At 42.2% G+C, this 19,943-nt stretch overlaps 1 long non-coding RNA gene across 1 annotated transcript; it reads left to right on the top strand.

Annotated features, from left to right (window-relative positions):
• Positions 1-4,603: 4,603 nt before the first annotated feature.
• On the top strand, positions 4,604-16,726 carry LOC139361293 (uncharacterized). Its single transcript, XR_011618837.1, has 3 exons — positions 4,604-6,249; positions 6,749-6,837; positions 15,099-16,726. It is a non-coding gene; the product is annotated as an uncharacterized lncRNA (long non-coding RNA).
• The last annotated feature ends 3,217 nt before the right edge of the window (positions 16,727-19,943 follow it).

Raw genomic sequence — 19,943 nt, 5'->3', positions numbered from 1 at the left:
TGTGTAAGCAGCTATCCTGTTTACCAAAGGCACTAATAATAACCAGCCCTTGCATCTGTTCTGCATATCACCCTGCCACCCCTCCAGCTCACAGAGTGCTGTCCCACGCATATCTCGTCTTCCTCCTCTTTTTTCCCTGCTCCAGGCATGGGGTCAGGTCAAGCACACACTGAACAGGTGGGTGGTAGGGTAAGCAGGAAAGCATGTGTCCCTACTCCAGGGGTCAAAGGAAGTCTTGGCTCTGCCTGGGTCCCTGAGACTGCAGGCAATTCACTCACCTGCTGTGACCAACTGTGTCAGTAGAGGAGAATATCACGGGTCGGCATCAGCCCTCCCTGGCACTGACCTGCCCTGGAGGCTCACTTGTATCCTACCTCCCGCAGCTCTCACTCTTGAATTTATGGGGATTTAAAGGGATTGACAACTTCTCCAAAGTTGTTGGCTCTGGGAGGTTTAACTGGTGGCTTTATTAGTTTGAGGATAAGGCATGTAGCTCAAAAAATTTACCTCCTTCCTTCCCTCCATTGTACTAAGTAGAATGGGTTGACAAGCACCTCTTTTAAAATGGGAATATCTCTCGAGGGTAATTGTTAAACTTAGAAATAAGTTACCCTTTATTATGAATTACTATAACCAAGTAATTTCCTATCTGCCATCAACAACATTAAGGGAAGAGCAATAATGTTGGATGGGGGTGGATGCCAGAAAGAACAACAGGATGATTTTGTAGAGTAAGGAACTTACTGCACGCTTAGGGGGAGAGTGGGGGGTCCTGAATGGAGCCAAGAAGTCAAAGGGCTTTATGCAGAGGGGAAGAATGTTAAAGAGAAGGCAGCAGGAGGAGGGATACAGGTCACAAAGTGAAACAGAATGGTCCCAGTTGAAGTCTTCTTGACTATGGAACTAAGCCAATAGCGGATAGAAAAAACTACCTGAACGTAATTGCAAATAATCTCCTGGGATGCTTTAGCATTTATGGCATAAACAGATAATGCTTTGTTTGCTGAATAAACTCAAGGTATCTCATTGGAGACCCATAGCCCTCCCCAGTTGAGTGGAGCCAAACTTTATGCTTACCCTCCCTCCTTCACTTCCCTGAATGAGCTTTCCGCTCCAGTCAGAATGTTCTACCTCCACCCTGTGGGCAGGAGTGCTCTACTCCTTCCTCTTTGCCCAGTTACACCTGCTTACTTCAAGCCCAGCAAAAGTTCTGTCTCCCATAAAGTCATTCCTAATGCTCGGCCACAGTGAACTTCCTTCCAATATTCTTGCTTATTTATTGGAACTGGGTGGTTTTTTTGTTTTGTTTTGTTTTGTTTGTCATTTACTGCCTTACTCATTTACATTTATGTTTTGAAAGAGAGTGCTCTTTTACATTAAAAATTAATATATGCTCTGCTAATCGCAGAAAATTTGGAAAATACAAAAAGCCAGAAAGCAGAAATTAAATCACTCAGGAACCATTAAATTCTAGTATTCTTCCTTCCATCTATTTTTCTCTTTATGCATTTCTTCTTCACTTAGTTAATATTATGGACATATATAATATGCTCTGGTTTTTGTATAAATAACATTTATTTTTAATGATTATAAAAGATGGTCTTTTGAAAACACAGAAAAGTGGGGGGAAAAAAACCTCAAATCTCCCAGATTTCCAATATCTAGAAATAATTGCTTCATACATTTTGATATATTTCTTTGTAGTCTTTTTCTCATGTATTTTTACATACTTAAGGTCATATTGTGGAGATCATACTGCATGTATTTTAAATTCTACTTAACCCAAAAGTGTTAACAGATCCCGATGCTATGAAGAAAGATCTAGTGAAAGGTAATATTTGTCCCTGGATGGTTTACTAAATTTTCCAAATTGAAAGACTCTGTGATGATTTAAAATAAGTTTTGAAGATGCAAAATATCATTATTCAAGTTGCTCAGCCATAAAAGTGTCCATTATGTTGTTCTGTGTAATTCTGCTTTTATAAAGGGAAAAAAAGACTTTTTGTTAAGTATTTCTTCTGGCATAGTGTTCCAATCAAGTGAAAACTTAGCCATTGTTAGCAAGTCCTGGAAGAACAACAGTAGTTATTGTTTTAAACAGCCATCAAACAAGTCAAGACATTCCATCTGATTTGTTGGGTGGAGACTGGTTCAAGAAACATGTACCCTTATACCGAGAAAGGGAGAAAGGAATATGACTAGTTAATTAAAATGACACAAGGTCAAACTTTGTCCCGAGACCTCAGGATCTATCTGGAAATACATAATTCAAAGAGATTCCTGAAGTTGGGGTGCAAACTGAGTAAGAATAGATCTTATCCTTTTGAACTACAATTTTCCCTTTCTTGCTATACCAACTTTCATTAATCTTTGATTTGGTTAGAGTATCTTCAAATAATTTTTTTCCCAAAAAATCTACAGTAGAGGTTTCTCTTATGAGTAGTTGAGCATCCATTCATTCAAAATATTTATTGAAGTCACTGTATGGTGACCTTATCTTTACTCCTTCAACCTGAGAATACTTAAAGGGTGCAATACTACTTTTAGGCAATATATGCTCCAACTTAACATGGAATGTGGAAGCAAGAGGCCTCAAAATAACCCAATTATTTTTCTTTTTGAGAAAGGTCTCACTCTGTCACCCAGGCTGGAGTGCAGTGGCACAATCATGGTTCACTGCAGCCTCAAACTCCCAGGCTTGGGTGATCCTCCCACCGCAGCCTTTTGAGTAGCTGGAACTACAGGCATGTGCCACCAAGCCCGGCTAATTTTTTGGTATTTTTTGTAGAGATGAGATTTTGCCATGGTCTCCAGACTGACTTCTAACTCCTGGGCTCAAGCAATCTGCCCGCCTTGGCCTCCCAAAGTGCTGAGATTATAGGCGTGAGCCACTGTGCCCAGCCCCAATCTTTTTATTTTATTAATATTATTTTTAATCCATAACAGTAAAAACAGAGACATAAAGAGCTTGTATTAGTCAAGGTTTTTCAGAGAAACAGAAGCCCCCCTCTCTCTCTCTGTCTCTCTCTCTATATATATACACACACACACACACGCACACACACACACTATATAGTATATATATACACTATATATATACTATATACTATATATATACTATATATATAGAATATTAACAGATCCTGATGTTATGAAGAAAGATTTAGAGAAAAGTAATATTTGTCACTGGATGGTATACTAAATTTTCCCAATTTAAGGACTCTATGATCATTTAATGTATGTTTTGAAGATGCAAAATATCATTATTCAGAGAGAGAGAGAGAGTGCGCGATTGTTATGAAAGATTGGCTCCTGAGATAATGGAGGCTATGAAGCCCAATAATCTGCCATCTACAAACTGGAGGCCCAAGAAAGTCAGTGGTGTCATTTGTAGTTTGAGTCAAAACCTGAAAGGATAAGGATCAGGTGAGCAAATAGTATAAATCTTGGTTCAAGTCTGAAGGCCTGAGAACCAGGAGCACCAACGTCCGAGAGCAGGAGAAGATGGATATCCCAGCTCGAGCAGAGAGCGAAGTTACCTTTCTGTCATACTTGGGTCCTCAATGGATGGGATGATGCCCACTTGTGTTGGTAAGGGAGATCTTCTTTATTCAGTCTAAAGATCCAAATGCCAGTCTTTTCTGGAAACACCCTCACAGATATGCCCAGAAATGTTCTACCAGCTATCTGGGCATCCCTAGCCCACTCAAATGAACACACACAATTAACCATCCCAGATATATTCTGCACCAGCCTTTGTTGCTGTCTTCTGGGGCCGAGTTCAAGCTCCAAAGTGTCTCTCTAGACAGATTTTGTCTCATTCAAACTTAAGGAGGACTAGGGCTAGAGCCTGGTTCCCAACTGCCTCAAAAAGCTTTTTAGGCTTACGCCATGGTAAATGAATCCCTCTGTCAGGATTCAGGACTAATATTACTTTCAGTTGAGAGCCCTGGGTCACAATTTGTACGGATGTTTGCCTATTTGATTGGACTACACTTGTGGATTTCTTTGTCAGACTATATGGATTGGACTTTTTTTTTTTTTTTTTTTTTTGAGACAGGATCTCATTCTGTTGCCCAGGCTGGAGTGCAGTAACACTGTCTTGGCTCACTACAGCCTCAACCTCCCGGACTCAAGCGATGCGCCCACCTCAGCCTCCAGATTAGCTGGGACTACAGGTGTATACGATAACGTCTGGCTAATTTTTGTATTATTATTTTGTAGAGATGGGGTCTTTTCATGTTGCCCAGGCTAGCCTTGAACTCCTGAACTCAAGCCATCTGCCCACCTTAGCCTTCTAAAGTGCCAACATTACAGGCGTGCGTCACTGAGCCTGATTGGACATTGTAAAATATCAGCCCAGTGAAGGGGCACAGATGCCAAATGAACACCCAGATTTTTTTTGCTACTGCAAAAGCTATAACGTTACACTCCTAGGAGTTACCTGGTTTTACTGTGCTAGAAAAGATTTTTCTGTTGAAGTAGAATTACATACCTGGAGAGGTTAAATGTAGGCAGAGATTAAATGCCCATTATCTACCAATTCAACAGTCCAGTTTGGCTGGTCAAAAAAGCTGGAGGTAGGGACTGGGCTTGATGCCTGACTGTGGATAACAATGACTAATAAAGAGGTGGTTGTATAATAGTTACTGTACTGATTGAAGCTACTATTTACACTTGGTATGTTACTCTAGGTCTGCTATTGCCTCTTCTTCCTTATTCTTTAAGAAGTAGATAAAGAGCTCTTTGCTTTTACTTAATATGACATGTAGTACCTCTTTTATTCTGTTGCAGGGATATTTGAGCTCACTAGAAATAGGGTCTTGATCCCTAGCACAATGAGAACAGCTCATTGAGATTCAAGTATTTTATTAAATTTATGACATCTTAATCATGGCTCCAACTAAGAAAGTGACTTTTACTGTCCTGAATAGCATACAGAAAATGCTATTCACAGTCAGCTGGACCTTGAATCAGAAGACAGTCAACAGCCCCACTTCCCAAATGTCTTTCTTGAAGGGTACTTGGGCAGCAGTCCAAAGAGCTACTTTACAACAGCCAAAGACACGTTGCTAACCTTATAGCTATAAGCTACAAAGAAAGAGCCCTAACGCCTAGTTTGCCTCTTTGGATACAGTGAATCACACATACACATTTTATTAAAGCACTTGTGATACTTCATTGGACAACCAGGCCGATTTAAACACCTCCTCCACCCCACCCTGTAGTAAAATGCCTTGAAAGCTGCCTAGGGTGCATTAACACAATCTCTGGCCTTAAGCCCCTTATCCCCTTCAGACCCTGAGAAGTTACATGTGTTCATGACTGATTGCCTTGGTTCATTCTGTCCTGCTGCAACAGAATACTTAAGACTGGGTAATTTATAAAGAAAGGAAATGTATTGGCTTACAGTTGTGGAGGTTGGAAAGTCCAAGATTGAGGGGCTAACATCTAGTGAGGGCTTTCTTGCTGCATCATCACACAGAGGAAGGTGAGAGGGCGAGAGGGGTCAAGAGATCGAGAGAGAGAAGAGAACTGAACTCTTTCTTTTGTAACAAGCCTAGTCCTTCAATAACAAACTCACTTCCATGATAACAGCATTAATCCATCCATGAGGGCAGAGCCCTCATGGCCTACTAACCCCTCATTAGGCTTCAACTCCTAAAAATATTGCATAAGGGTTAAGTTTGCAACACATGCTTTTTGGAAAACATATTTAAACCACAGCACTGATCTTATAGATTATTGAAATTTTTGGCAATGAGATTCTGCTAGTATTTTTTTATCTTTAAGTTTTTGCACTTTGAGACTTCCTTCCATTGCTAAATATTTCAACCCTGTTTCTGAGCTCTAACAGGGAGAGACTGTCTCGCTAAAGAAAAAATGTGACACTCTAACCTGATAACCCATCTCATTCTCTCTGAACCAAAGACCTTTGAGGTGGGAAAATGTCAAGAAAACTCCTATGAAATGGAAATGGTACATCCAATTGCAGGCCAAATCTGGCTTTCAAGTCCTGAGCAAAATTCATGAGCAAGTGGCTGTTCACATCTGGTGGCTTGTAGGAAGAATCCATTGAGTGTGTTAGGACCCTTGTGTCTCTATCCCTAACCACTTTCCTTCTTTTTTCATCCCCACCTTGACTCCAGTAGGTGGCTGGGAAGGTTAACCTGGGTTGGGAACAACTTCATGGACATAAATTTGGATGATTTCTGCCCTGTGAAGTCATTTCATGGTAATTGCCACAAGGTAGGTGACTGACATTTGTGTGTGTGTTGACTTTTCTATGCTTCCTGCATGTTCTTCTATGATGGGGACGTGGTTGTGGCATTAGGCCTATGTAGCAGGTTCCCTCTTCTCTATAGTAGGTCCTCCTTGATCTGTGAAGGTAGCCTGGTGGCCTTTGGTGGTAGAATGATGACTTCCTCTCTGTACATAGCTTTTGCTGAGGGAAAAGGTGGGATGGTCTGGATCAACCCAGAGTTGTATTGGGTGTGGGTGGAGCTGAAGGTATGAATTACCTTTCTTCCATTCCATTCCAGATATAGGTAGAGAATAAAGAACAGCTTTCTTTGGGTGACTCAGGCAATGGCCTGTTATGTGAACTTAGAGTCACCCTTAACTTGAACTGGAGGGGTTTTATTAATATTCTGCTCTCTTAGACAATGGTACAGGAGTAGCTGTCGTCTAGCAATGGTACAACTACTTCCCTTGGTTCCATACAACCATATTCCTATCTTCTGCCCAGATGATGCCACTGGCAACTTGATACAGAAAGTCACCTTAAACCAGACTCAGACTGGCACCATGTGACCCCAGGACTGATTTTTCTGCGAGGTAAGCAGGCCCTCCCTTGCTTTTTCCTTGGACCTAAAACTGCCTGTTCCCTGGGAGTTATACATGACCTTTGACAATGACCCAAGCCCTGATAGCAGCAGCAACATCTTAGCCTCTAGTGCCAATCCCTGTATTCCCCAGTCCCTGAAAATATTCATATAATAAATTCCCCTAACTATTCAACTCTACGATTCAGAAAAATCTTGTTCCAAAAGCACATGGAATATCTGTGCCCCGGAGTGAAAGAATTATGGCATGTCCATATTAATTCACTGTGACTCAATTGAATATCATGTAGGATTATGTTCTGTTTAGGCAGCTCATTTAAACTTGTTCAACTTTTAGAGAGCTGGCTTAACTTCTGTTCCTCAGTCAGGAGTAGTTCTAAGTTCTATTTCAATGCTGGTTATTCCAGAGCTGTCAGAAAATTAGACGTTTTATGGTCTAAAAATAAATATAATAAGTTTCCTTCTTCAAAAATGGCAGAACAGATTTTATACAACTGTTCCACCAAATTTACTGCATGACACTGGGTTTGGAAAGTCTCAGAAACCAGAATAAAACCATGGAAACTTTGGGGTTGGAAAACAAGGGCAAGAATGGAAAGTACTTCATTTCCTTCCTTGTGCGAAGAAAGATAACATTAGCTCGGTGTGCTGGCCAAGAGGTGTGCAAATGTATGGAGTGTTTCTGGAATCCACATTGGACCACCACCACCACCACCACCACCACCACCATAAACAACAAAACCCCAAAACAAAAACAAAAAAACCCCACAACCCTCAGGAATGCAAAGACAATTTGTTTGCAAAGTTTTCCTTGGCGTTTCCCCAAATTTATCAAGAATGACCTCTATTAGCAGCCAGACTCTATTACTTATTATCACCATCTAAATCATTAGACTGGTGTTTCCTAAAGGACATTCCAGGAATTACTAGCTCTTAAAGATAGGTATTACTGGCCAGGCACAGTGGCTCACGCCTGTAATCCCAACACTTTGGGAGGTCACGGCGGGTAGATCATTTGAAGCCAGGAGATGGAGAGCAGCCGAACTAATATGGCAAAACCGTGTCTCTACTAAAATTACAAAAAGTAGCTGGGCATGGTCACATGCGCCTGTAGTCCCAGCTACTTGGGAGGCTGAGGCGGGAAAATCACTTGAACCTGGGAGGCAGAGGTTGCAGTAAGCTGAGATTGCGCCACTGCACTCCAGCCTGGGCAATAGAGCTAGACTCTGTCACACACGCACGCAAAAAAGATAGATATTATTTAAAGAAACGCTTTCAAGGTAAAAGAAGTTCAAGAAATACTGTCTTAAACATGACTTTACAGGTTTGTTGATTTCAGGACCTCCCAATGTGCTGCTATGCAATGCAAATATCTAAGTGTGAGATATGGAATGTAGTCTGGGGACTCCTTTTTCCAGCAACACAGTGAACCAGCATCCTAAAAAGAAAATTATCTTCACAAAACACCTCAGAAACTCTGGACAAAATACAGAATTGTATATACGTGCTTGAGCAAAAGTAGAGGAATCTTCATGGGAAAAAACAAAGAAGAAAAAAACTGGACCAGTAAGCTAGTTATGTGTCTGCCTGTCTAGTGGCAGGCAGGGTAAATAGGTCTAATCTCTCTGATTTGCAAGCCCACATTTTTCAAGAAGAAGGTTATAATACTAAACTATATATGTGTAGTGCTTTTTAAATTTACAAAGTACTTATCACTAACATTAGGAAAGTGGCAATCGGGACATGACTTAACCTGGAATGCAGATGTCCTGCCCCCAGTCCCTCACACGATGTTATTTATGTATGCAAAACATACAGAAATGTAAGTGGCACAGGAGAAGAATAAATATCTACTGGTTTTGCCAGGCCAGCATTTGTTTTTTCTTCCTTCTGTTAAAACCTCCCGGTTTTGCTCTGGGGAGCTGTCCTTTTGAATATAGTGTTGTTGGAATGGTCAATCATAGTGCTGAGGGGCAGTCATAGGAGCCAAGTAGAGCCTCTTACCATGGGTTTGAATCTTGGGAGCAGGATCTCAAAGTGGGGTAAGGCAACATCTTTAAGCTGTTGCATCCTTGATTCTTATGGACACCTTGGTTCTTATCTTTTCTGAGGCTACTGCATTTCATTGAATTCTGTGATCCAATCCATATGCTTTCATTAGTTTTATTTCCTCAACTTAGCCAGAGTTTGTTTCTGTTGCTTGCAATCAAAGATCTCTAACAGGTTAAAGTTATATCTATACAAATGTAGAGGATGATTATTATTATACATTCATGTGAACCACTGAATTTTTTCCTAATTGTCCTACATTTTGCAGAATGGTAGTATGTGAAAAACTTCTCCCAGGGTCAGGATTAGGGTGAGTCAGGGTGGTGTCTAGGGTGCAAAACTGAAGGAGGTGGGTACTCTCGGATTCTTGCAAGAGTGGAAGAGGTACTTAGGGGCAGTTATTTCTTAAGGGCCCGAGAGAAGCACTTACCTCTGCATTAAAGTGAGCCAACCCTACAATGTACGCATCATAAGCAAATAAAAGGTTTGGAAATCCCCCATGAAGTACATGAAGTATCCTTACCTCCATTGCCTGTTCAGAGATTGCCCCTTGGAGAGGGAGGAGCAGACATTATTCCAAAGAGATTTTTGATATGAGGGTCTTGCGAATTTCTTTTTAAAGTTTCATACATTTATTGAGAATTATTTTAAGGGGAGTGGTTCTCAACTCTGGCCACCCAGTAGAGTCATCCAAAGAAATCTTACAAAACATCCAAAGCTTTGGTCCCACCCTCCAGAAAATTGAATCCGTGTGATCTGGGGAGGACCCGGTGGATCAGCTCCCCAGGTGATGATCTCACGTCCAGATGGAGTTGAGAACCAGTGCTGTGAGTACACTGCATCATCTACATTCCCTGGAAGCTCTGAACTAGGCCCATAGCAGAAGCCTGGAGCCATAGGGACGGGGCAGCTGAAGAGTTACTTCCATATCATAGGATAGAATTAAAAATCTAATTCCTCTCTTACTAGATGTATGACTTGAGCCAATTACTTAGATTCCTTTTCTGTACAATAAGGATAATGATGTTTCCAAAACTAACAGTATTGGCTGGGCATGGTGGATCACGCCTATAATCCCAATACTTTCAGAGGCCAAGGTGGGAGGACAGCTTGAGGCCATGAGTTTGAGAACTGCCTGGAAAACATAGTGAGACCCCATCTCTATAAAAAAGTTAGCCATGTGTGGTGGCACATGTCTGTAGTCCCAGCTACTTGGGAGGCTAATGTGGGAGGATCACTTGAGCTTCGAAGGTACAGGGTGCAGTGAGCCACTCCATTCTAACCTGAGTGACAGAGCGAGGCCCTGCCTCAACAAACTAAACAAAACAAAACCAAAACCAGAAACCTTACAGATACGCTGTCCCAAAAAACAAACAAACAAAAAACCCAAAAACATACAGTATTGTTGTAGGGATTAAGTGAAGTGACATGTGTGAAGCACTTAGTGCAGTGTCCAGCATGTTAAAAAATGCTAGCCTTCAATTTCATCCCAGGTACCCCAGGATTAAGTTAGGCTAGGTACCCACTCCCTGACAAGGCACAGAGGTTCTCATGTGTTTCTGGGCACTTATGAAGTAAAGGGTGTTCCTTTAACCGGGTACCACTGAGATGTGCAGCACTCTGTGGCTGCAGACCCTGAGTGTCAGTGTGCATCATTTCCTGATAGGTACGAAGGCTTTTCCTGGGGTAGCAGTCCCAAAAGCACAGTAGCTTCTGACCTGGGAGTCTGGCACAGTTCCAGCCAAGCAGCTCTGTAGAGCTGAGGAAGCGAGGGCCAGTGGGACTACTTACGTTTCTTTCTAGCTGCTCCCTGGGCTGTAGGGCAGCCTTCCTCCCTTGGTTTCACTTTCTTAATTTCAGTCTCTAAGGCTCAGCCTTGAAACTCCAAAGCTGATGCAGGTCGCCCTCTCTAACCCCTGTCGGAAATTTTGCACAGGGGAAGGGAACTGAGGAAGTCACAGAAATTCATGGGGGTGCCAGGCCCACACATACCTGCCTGTGGGCTGAGTGGATTGGCAATGACAATGGTGACAGCTGACATTTACTGATGCTGTGTTCCAGATGCTACGTCTCCATTTCTCAGATGAAGAATCTAAGTCTCAGGGCCTCATCCAAAACCATACAGCTGATAAGCAGTAGAGTTGGGATCTAAGCTGAGGGAATTTTACTCTAGAACTCACAGTATTAACCACAGTCCTCTCTTGGCTTATATTTCTAAGGCGCATGCTGTAACCTTTTTTTTTTTTTTTTTTTTTTTTGAGATGGGGTCTCACTCTGACACCCAGGCTGGAGTGCAGTGGGGCGATCTTGGCTTACTGCATCCTCTGCCTCAGAGATTCAAAGGATTCTTCTGCCTCAACCTCCCGAGTAGCTGGGATTACAGACACATGCCACCATGCCCGGATAATTTTTTGTATTTTTAGTAGAGACGGGGTTTCACCATGTTGCCCAGGCTGATCTGGAACTCCTGACCTTAGGTGATCTGCCTGCCTTGGCCTCCCAAAGTGCTGGAATTACAGGTGTGAGCCACCGTGCTCTATCTATAACCATTCTTTTTTAGGGAGGTGTGGTATATGGCACTACACTGGATCCGTAGTCAGGATTTGAAGAGGGGAGAACAGACCAGTATAATTCTTCAGTATTTGCTTGTGAAGGCACCATGCATTGTGCTCAGTAGTGGTGACTGGAGAGAGAGCTGGGAGGGGCACAGGCAGCAAGGTCCCTGCTTAAAGACAGTTATCTAGTTTGGAGAAACTTAGCTGGATAGTCAATTCTTACATGCATTTGGCAAGCACTTACATACACTGTAAAGACGTAATGCGTCTAGCTCGTTAGAGGATGGGCTCTGGAGTCAGACTCCTGGCTTTGAACCCCAACTTTCTTGCCATTTTCAAATGACACTGGAGAAGTCGCAAAACCTATTTCTGTCTCAGATTCCTCCCCAGTAAAAGTTGGATATTAATAGTACCTCCTTTGGCTTGATATGAAAATTCAATGAGTTGATACATGCAGAACATCTTAGAACAGTGACTAGCTTAGAGTAAATCTTCAGTAATTGTAAACTATGATTATACTATGTTTTTGGCACTGAAGCCACGTCGTGGTGAGTAAGACAGTGCCTGACCTCAAGAAGCTCAGAGTCTAGTAATGGAGACAGGTAAACAAATACTTGCAAAGTGTGTGGTGCAAGAGAGGTGTGATAGGTGGGCAGGAGCCTGCAGCAGGCACATCTGACCCATCCTAGGTGTGTATGGTGCAGAGAAGTTAGCTTAGGCTTTCTAGGGGCACTGATGTCTGGGCTGACTCTTGCAGGGCAGGGAGCTATCAGGGGGAGCTGCAGCGATCCAGCTGGGGGCTGAGCAGGAGCTGAAAGTGAGCAGCTCACATCTGTAGGATTGCCAGATTTAGCAACGGAAAGTACAGGATGCCCTATTAAATGTGAATTTCAGATAAAATAATGAATAACTTTTAAGAATAAGTATGTGTCATGCAATATTTTTAGTATAAGTATGTCCCAAGTATTATATAACCACACAAATTATTCGTTGTTTATCTGAAATTCAAATTTCACTGGGCATCCTATGAAAAGCCTGGCAATTTTCTCTGTCCACATTTAGGAAGGTGCAGTGTGTTTCAGAGTAGCTGGAGTGACACAAGGAGGAAAGGCAGAGTGGGCCGGATGGGACTGAGAGGCACGCAGGAGGCACTTCATAAAAGACCTATGCTATGTTAAGGGATTTGGATTTTATCCTGAAATTAGTGATGAGCCCTTAGAGAGCTTTAACCACAGGGACGTGAAACCACGGAGACAGCAGTGTCAGGCATGATGAAATGAGTGTCAGTTTCTATGGCTGAATAGCAAATTACTCCAAATTTAGAGTCTTAAACAGTAAACATTTATTATCTCCCAGTTTCTGTGGCTCAGGAAATCAGAGGCAACTTGGCTGGGTGGTTCTGGCTGAGGTTTCTCATGAGGTTGTAGACAAGATGGTGACCAGAGTGGCAGTTATCTAAAGGATGCACTGGAGCTGGAGAATGTGCTTCTAAGGTGACTCACTCTAATGGTTGGGAAGACACTGCTGGCTGTCAGCAGGAGAGCTCAGTTCCTTGCCACAGGGACCCACCACAGGACAACTTGAGCCTCCTCACAACATGACAACTGGCTTAGTGATCCGAGACAGCAAAGTGACCTTAACTTTGGAAGTCACATGCCGCCTTGTCATTCCCATATATCCCAGTGCGAACACAGTTCAGCCCTGCTCAATGCAGGAGGGTCCTACACAAGGATGTACATACAAGGAGGCGGGGATAATGAGGTCATCTTGGAGGCTGGTTATCTGGGATAGGAGGCTTACATGGTGATGCCTGTGATCTTGGAGTTGGAGGAAAATGATGGGTGTACAGAGGAGTGAAGAAAGGCTAGGAGGAATAGAGATGTGGGAGAGGAGGGGAGGCAAAGGAAAAAGAAAGGAGGAAGGGATGTTGGAGCTGATTGTCATCTGTCCGCAGCAAAGGACATCACCAAAGTCACTCCAGGAGGAACTAGATCCACCTCCTTCTCTCCTGGGCATGCTCCAAAGATGGTTGTGGCCTCCAGAGAGGACCCCAAAAGAAAGCACAAAAACTAGACAGTGGGAGGGCAGTACCCAAAAGCCCTGAGTTTCTGAGCAAAATGTTGAAAGTTTCTATGGTGAAATAGGACATTAACACGCTTAAGGAGAAAACAGTGGTAATGATTCAAGGAAACATAATCACACACGATTTCAGTTTTAATGGACATGGGAGGAGCCATAAAAGTAACCTGTCATCTATCAATTATCTATCTATCTATCTATATCAACTGCCTATCATCTATGTATCTATCCATCTATCAATCTTCTATCATCTATCAATTACCTATCTATATCAACTATCTATCATCAATATATCTACCTATCAATCATCGATTATCTATCCATTATCTATCTGTATCAACTATCATCTATATATCTATCCATCTATCATCTATCATCTATCAATTATCTATATCAACTATCATCTATCTATCCATCTATCAACCATCTAATTATCTAATTATCTATCATCTATTAATTATCTATCTATATCAACTGTCATCTATATATCTATCCATATATCAATCATCTAATTATCTATTATCTATCAATTATCTATCTATGTCAACGATCATCTATCATCTCTCATCTATCATATCTATCATCTATCTGTATCATCTCTCATCTATCTATCAATCAATCAATCATCTATCTAATCTGTCATCTATTTTTTGAAACGGTCGTAAACTTGTTAACATATATATATACTGGCATTTTAACAAGTGTTTTCCTTGGAGAAGTGAGGATAGAAACTAACCTGTAGGAAGAGTGCCCTCTGCTGCCACTTGTTCAAAATAGCTCTTCTGCCTGGCCATACCAAGGAAAACCTCCTAAAAGGTTCTTAGCCTACTGGCTGCTGTCCATAACAAAAAATAAATAAGTAGCATCTTTGCCTCTTAAAATATCTTTAAGATTTCTTTTCTGTTTTGTAGAGAGCCATGTTGCTACATTTTTCCATTTGGTTTTATTCTCTCCATGGTAACTGTAAAGCAAACATAATTAAGAAACACAATTGGATACTTATGCAGTACACAGAAAGCATTTCTTCCAAACTCTTAACTAAATAAACTCAATCCTTTCTAGGTGCACAAATCCATAGGTCAGAGTCAAGATTACCCCACCAGGAATAGCTCATCATTGTAGGCAGGAGGAAATGGCTTTATTTACTCCAGAGCACCCAGGAAAAGGTTCTGACCTTTACGACCAGCTCTGCTTGCTATTCCAGGGGAAAGCGGGAAGGGAGGGGCGGAAGGACAGACCCATAAATGTTCTATGACAATTACTTGGCAGCACTGTTTCAAAGAAACAAGGGAAGTCTTTACTCGGCATTCTGTACTAAGCAGTGCATTGAAATGGGTTGGTTCCAGCTCTGGACTGCCCACCCACACCTGGCCCCTCTGGGCATACTAAACACACACAGGAGTGACACCACTACCCCAGGTGTTAGCCTGGAAACTTCCCTCCCTTCCATGCATCATCCCTGCTTTCATCTCCGTAGTTGACAGATTCTCACGGTCTGTTGTGTGGATTCTGGGATCAGCTTCTGAGCTCTTGCCTTTCTCTGAAACATCACTGTTGGCTCTTAACTCAGGACTCTGCAGGGCTCTTGATTCTGAAATACTTGCAACTTCAGGGAGAAGACACTCCCTTGGCCAGCTTCATCCCAGCGTCTAGTTGAGGAAAGAAGATTGGACATGCTACATTTTTGGGCAAGATATTTATCGTTTCCAAACCTATTTCCTGATCTATAAAATGGGAATGATAAAAGAACTCACATCGTCAAGCTTTTGTGAGAATTGCAACTGATAAATGATAAATGTTATTATGACATAGCAATAAATGTCGATTGTTATAAAATAGTAATAAAATAGGTATTATGGAATATTATTAAAGTTTTATTTTATTTTATTTATTTATTTTTTTGAGACAGAGTTTCGCTCTTGTTGCTCAGGCTATAGTGCAATGGCGTGATCTCAGCTCCCTGCAACCTCCGCCTCCCAGGTTCAAGCCATTCTCCTGCCTCGGCCTCCCAAGTAGCTGGAATTACAGGCGGCTGCCACCACACCCAGCTGAGATTTTGTATTTTTAGTATGGATGGGGTTTCACCATGTTGGCCAGGCTGGTCTTGAGCTCCTGACTTCAGGTGATCTGCCCACCTTGGCCTCCCAAATTGCTGGGGTTACAGGCGTGAGCCACTGTGCCCGGCCCTGGACAGAGGACAAATATTAATATATACATATCTAGTGGCTGCGACCAGGCCAGAGAAAGGAAGGTTAAAAAAATCAAGGGAAGGAGTTTTGTCCTAAAGTTAAGTTTAAAAATACAGAATGTTAACTCTGGAGATAAATAGATCAAATACTAACAATGGTTATCTTTGGCTTTTTTGTTTTATTTTCAGCTTTAAGTTTTTCTTTTTATTTTTTGTGGATACATAACAAGTGAATATATTTATGGGCTACATGAGATATTTTCATACAGGCATGCAGTGTGTAATAATCACATCAAGGTAAATAGGACATCCATCACCTAAAGTGTTTATCCTTTGTCTTACAAACAGTTCAATTATACCCTTTTATTTTAAAATGTACAATTAAATTATTTTTTACTATAGCCACCCTGTTGTGCTATCAAATATTAGGTCTTATTCATTATCACTTTTTTTTTTTTTTGAGATAGCCTCACTCTCTCACCCAGGCTGGAGTGCAATGGTTTGATCTCGGTTCACTGCAACCTCCGCCTCTGGGGCTCAGATGATTTTCCTGCCTTAGTATCCCAAGTAGCTGGGATTACAGGCACATGCCGGCATTCCCGGCTAATTTTTGTATTTTTAGTAGAGACGGGGTTTCACCACGTTGGTCAGGCTGGTCTCGAACTCCTGGCTTCAAGTGATCCTCCTGCCTCGGCCTCCCAAAGTGCTGGGATTACAGGTGTGAGCCACGGCAGCTGGCACTATTTTTTGTACCCATTAACCATACCCACTTCCCCCAATCCCCAACTACCCTTGCCAGCCTGTGGTAACCACCATTCTACTCTCTGTCTCTGTGAGTTCAGTTGTTTTAATTTTTAGCTCCCACAAAAAAATGAGAACACACAGTTTTTCTTTCTGTGCTTGGCTTATTTCACTTAACATAATAAACTCCAATTCCACGACAATGGTTATCTTTGAGTGGGGAATTTATAGGTGATTACTTTTTTTTCTTTTCCTGTTTTTCAAATTTTCTGTAATGAGTACTTTTTAAATAGTTTTTAAATAAAAAATATGAAATTTTGTTGTTAAAAAGCCATCATTTGTTCTTTCTTTTCACTAACTTATACAATTAATACACGATTGTATTCTCAATCTAAAGCTTACAAGCCAGAGGTGAGGCTCAAACCCCTCATGGACACACACACAAACATGACCGCTGCCACACCAAACGCAGTCACTTCCCAGAGGTAGTCATGATATTAATTTTGTGAGGATCCTTCTACATATTTTTCTGTCCACTTATGTGTTACTGGCTAATTGATCAAGGACAATTTGCGGCATGATTAAACACGCTTTATTTTTCTTCCCATCATCTCTTCAGAACTTGTCGAGTGGGGGGTAATCATCTCTTGCCACTAGATGAACAATAGGGCCATTCTAGAGGCTCTCTGGCCAGTCATAGGTGATGGACACTTCCACGTTTTCTTCCTTGTAAGACAGAGGGTCCATCTGGAAATTTTGAATATCCAGTGTAAGGTACACAACAAACCATCCTATGCCAGAGGGGAAAAAACTGAGCCTAAATATGATCAAAACAATCAGTGGTTTTCAATGTTGGTTGCATACTGGGATGATCTGAGGTAGTTTAACAAATTCCTGTGTCTCAGTTTCCCCCCCGAGTCTCTGATGTAATTGCTCTTGGATTTGCCTGGGCTTCAGGGATTTTTAATGTATGTATTTATTTATTTTATTTTTTTGAGACCCAGTCTCACTCTGTTGCCCAGGCTGGAGTACAGAGGCGTGATCTCAGCTCACTGCAACCTCTGCCTTCCGAGTTCAAATGATTCTCTTGACTCAGCCTCCTGAGTAGCTGGGACTACAGGCACCCACCAACACACCTGGCTAATTTTTGTGTTTTTAGTAGAGTCAGGGTTTCACCATGTTGGCCAGGCTGGTCTCAAACTCCTGACCTCAGGTGATCCGCCAGCCTCGGCCTCCCGAAGTGCTGGGATTACAGGTGTGAGCCACCGTGCCTGGCCAGCTACAGGGTTTTTAAGAGCTCCCCAGATAATTGTAGTGAGCTACCTTTGAGAATCACTGCTCTGGATTTAACATCCAATTTATAGAAAATACAGGGGAAAGGATAGAACAGCATGGAGTGCAATAAGCAATAGCCACACTGGAACACGCTATAGGACAAAAACACGCAGTTTCTTTCCTTTCTTTCTTTTTTTTTTTTTTTTTTTTTTTTTTTTGAGACAGAGTCTCGCTCTGCTCTGTCACCCAGGCTGGAGTGCAGTGGCGCTACCTTCGCTCACTGCAAGCTCCGCCTCCTGGGTTCAGGCCATTCTCCTGCCTCAGCCTCCAGAGTAGCTGGGACTACAGGTGCCCGCCACCATGCCAGGCTAATTTTTTGCATTTTTAGTAGAGACTGGGTTTCACCTTGTTAGCCAGCATGGTCTCAATCTCCTGACCTCGTGATCCGCCCACCTCTGCCTCCCAAAGTGCTGGGATTACAGGTTTGAGCCACCGCACCTAGCAACACTCAGTTTCTTTACAAAAAGTTGTAAGAATAAAAGGTGAGGAGGAGAGAGGAACCTACAGGTTAAAAGCGACTAAATTGCTAATTGCAATGTGTAAAGAGATCTTTTTGGATCTTCAGGTGAACAAAGAAAACATATGAAAAGTTTTACACATCAAACAGGAATATTCGAACATTCAGTAGATATTTGATATTAACGGATTGTTTTTAATTTTGAGGTTATAATAACGTGGGGTTTTTTTATTTTTATTTTTTAAACTTTTATTTTAGGTTCATGGGTACATGTGCAGGTTTGTTACACAGGTAAACTCATATTATGGAGGTTTGTTGTACAGACTGTTTTATCACCCAGGTACTAACCTAGTACTCAATAGTTATTTTTTTCTGCTCCTCTCTCTCCTCCCTACCAAAGGCTTTGGGTAGGCCTCAGTGTCTGTTGTTTTATTTTTAAAACAGTTTCTATGTTTCAGAGACATGTTGAAATAACTGAATGAAGTATCTCCAGATTATATATCTGAGATTTACGTGAAAAGAAGCCTATGAGAGGGAGGAGTGGGTGAGGGTGTAGATTAAAAAAATGATTGGCCATGAGTTGATAATTGTTGAAGCTGGGCAATGGGTACACAGGGAACTTGTTATTCTGTTTCCTCTCTTTTTGTATGCTTAAACATTTCCAAAATAAGAAGTTTTTTTTTGAATGCTTAGTCCAAGATATTAACAATTTAGTGCTTATTTAAGGATAGAACATTTTTTTCCCATTACAGCGTGCAGTTCTTGGCTTCTTTTTTTCCCACTACACTGTGCAGTTCTTCTTTTGGGGAGACAGGTGTGACCAACTGTCCTGTTCCTTGCCCACCCCCACCGCCTCTCTCTTGCTGACCGTTGCTTCCCAAGGCCAAGGCCAGAGGGCGGAGTAGACATGAGGGCATTAAACCATTAGACAGCTCTCATTTACCGAGTGGTCTTGGGCTCCCACCCTGACTGGTTTTACAGCTGGCTTTTCCTGGGTTTGGTCACTTTGCTTGTGTTATGGATCAATTTTGTTCTCCCAAAAAACTTTTTTTTTTTTTTTTTTGAGAGTCTCGCTCTGTCGCCCAGGCTGGAGTGCAGTAGCATGATCTCAGCTCACTGCAGCTTCTGTCTCCCAGGTTCAAGCAATTGTTCTGCCTCAGCCTCCTGAGTAGCTGGAATTACAGGCGCCCGCCACCATGCCTGGATAATTTTTTGTATTTTTATTAGAGACGCGGTTCACCATGTCGGCCAGGCTGGTCTCGAAACTCCTGACCTCAGGTGATCCACCCGCCTTGGCCTCTCAAATGCTGGGATTATAGGCGTGAGCCACTGTGCGCAGCCCCAAAAGACATGTTGAACTCCTAACCCCAGTACCTGTGAATGTGCCTTTATTTAGAGACGAGGTCTTTGCAGATGTAATCAAATTAAGATGAGGTCAGACTGGGTGCTGTGGCTCATACCTGTAATCTCATCACTTTGGGAGGCCAAGGTGGGCAGATCATTTGAGGTCAGGAGTTTGAGACCAGCCAGACCAACATGGTGAAACTCCATCTCTACTAAAAATTCAAAAATTACCTGGTGTGATGGTGCAAGCCTGTAATCCCGGCTACTCGGGAGGCTGAGGCAGGAGAATCGCTTGAACCTGAGAGGTGGAGGTTGCAGTGAGCCGAGATGGTGCCACTGCACTCGAATGA

Source organism: Macaca nemestrina, unplaced genomic scaffold (genome assembly GCF_043159975.1).
Source record: "Macaca nemestrina isolate mMacNem1 unplaced genomic scaffold, mMacNem.hap1 Scaffold_139, whole genome shotgun sequence".
Taxonomy (NCBI): domain Eukaryota; kingdom Metazoa; phylum Chordata; class Mammalia; order Primates; family Cercopithecidae; genus Macaca; species Macaca nemestrina.
Note: the sequence above shows the minus strand (reverse complement) of the source record. Positions and strands in the feature narration are given on the sequence as shown.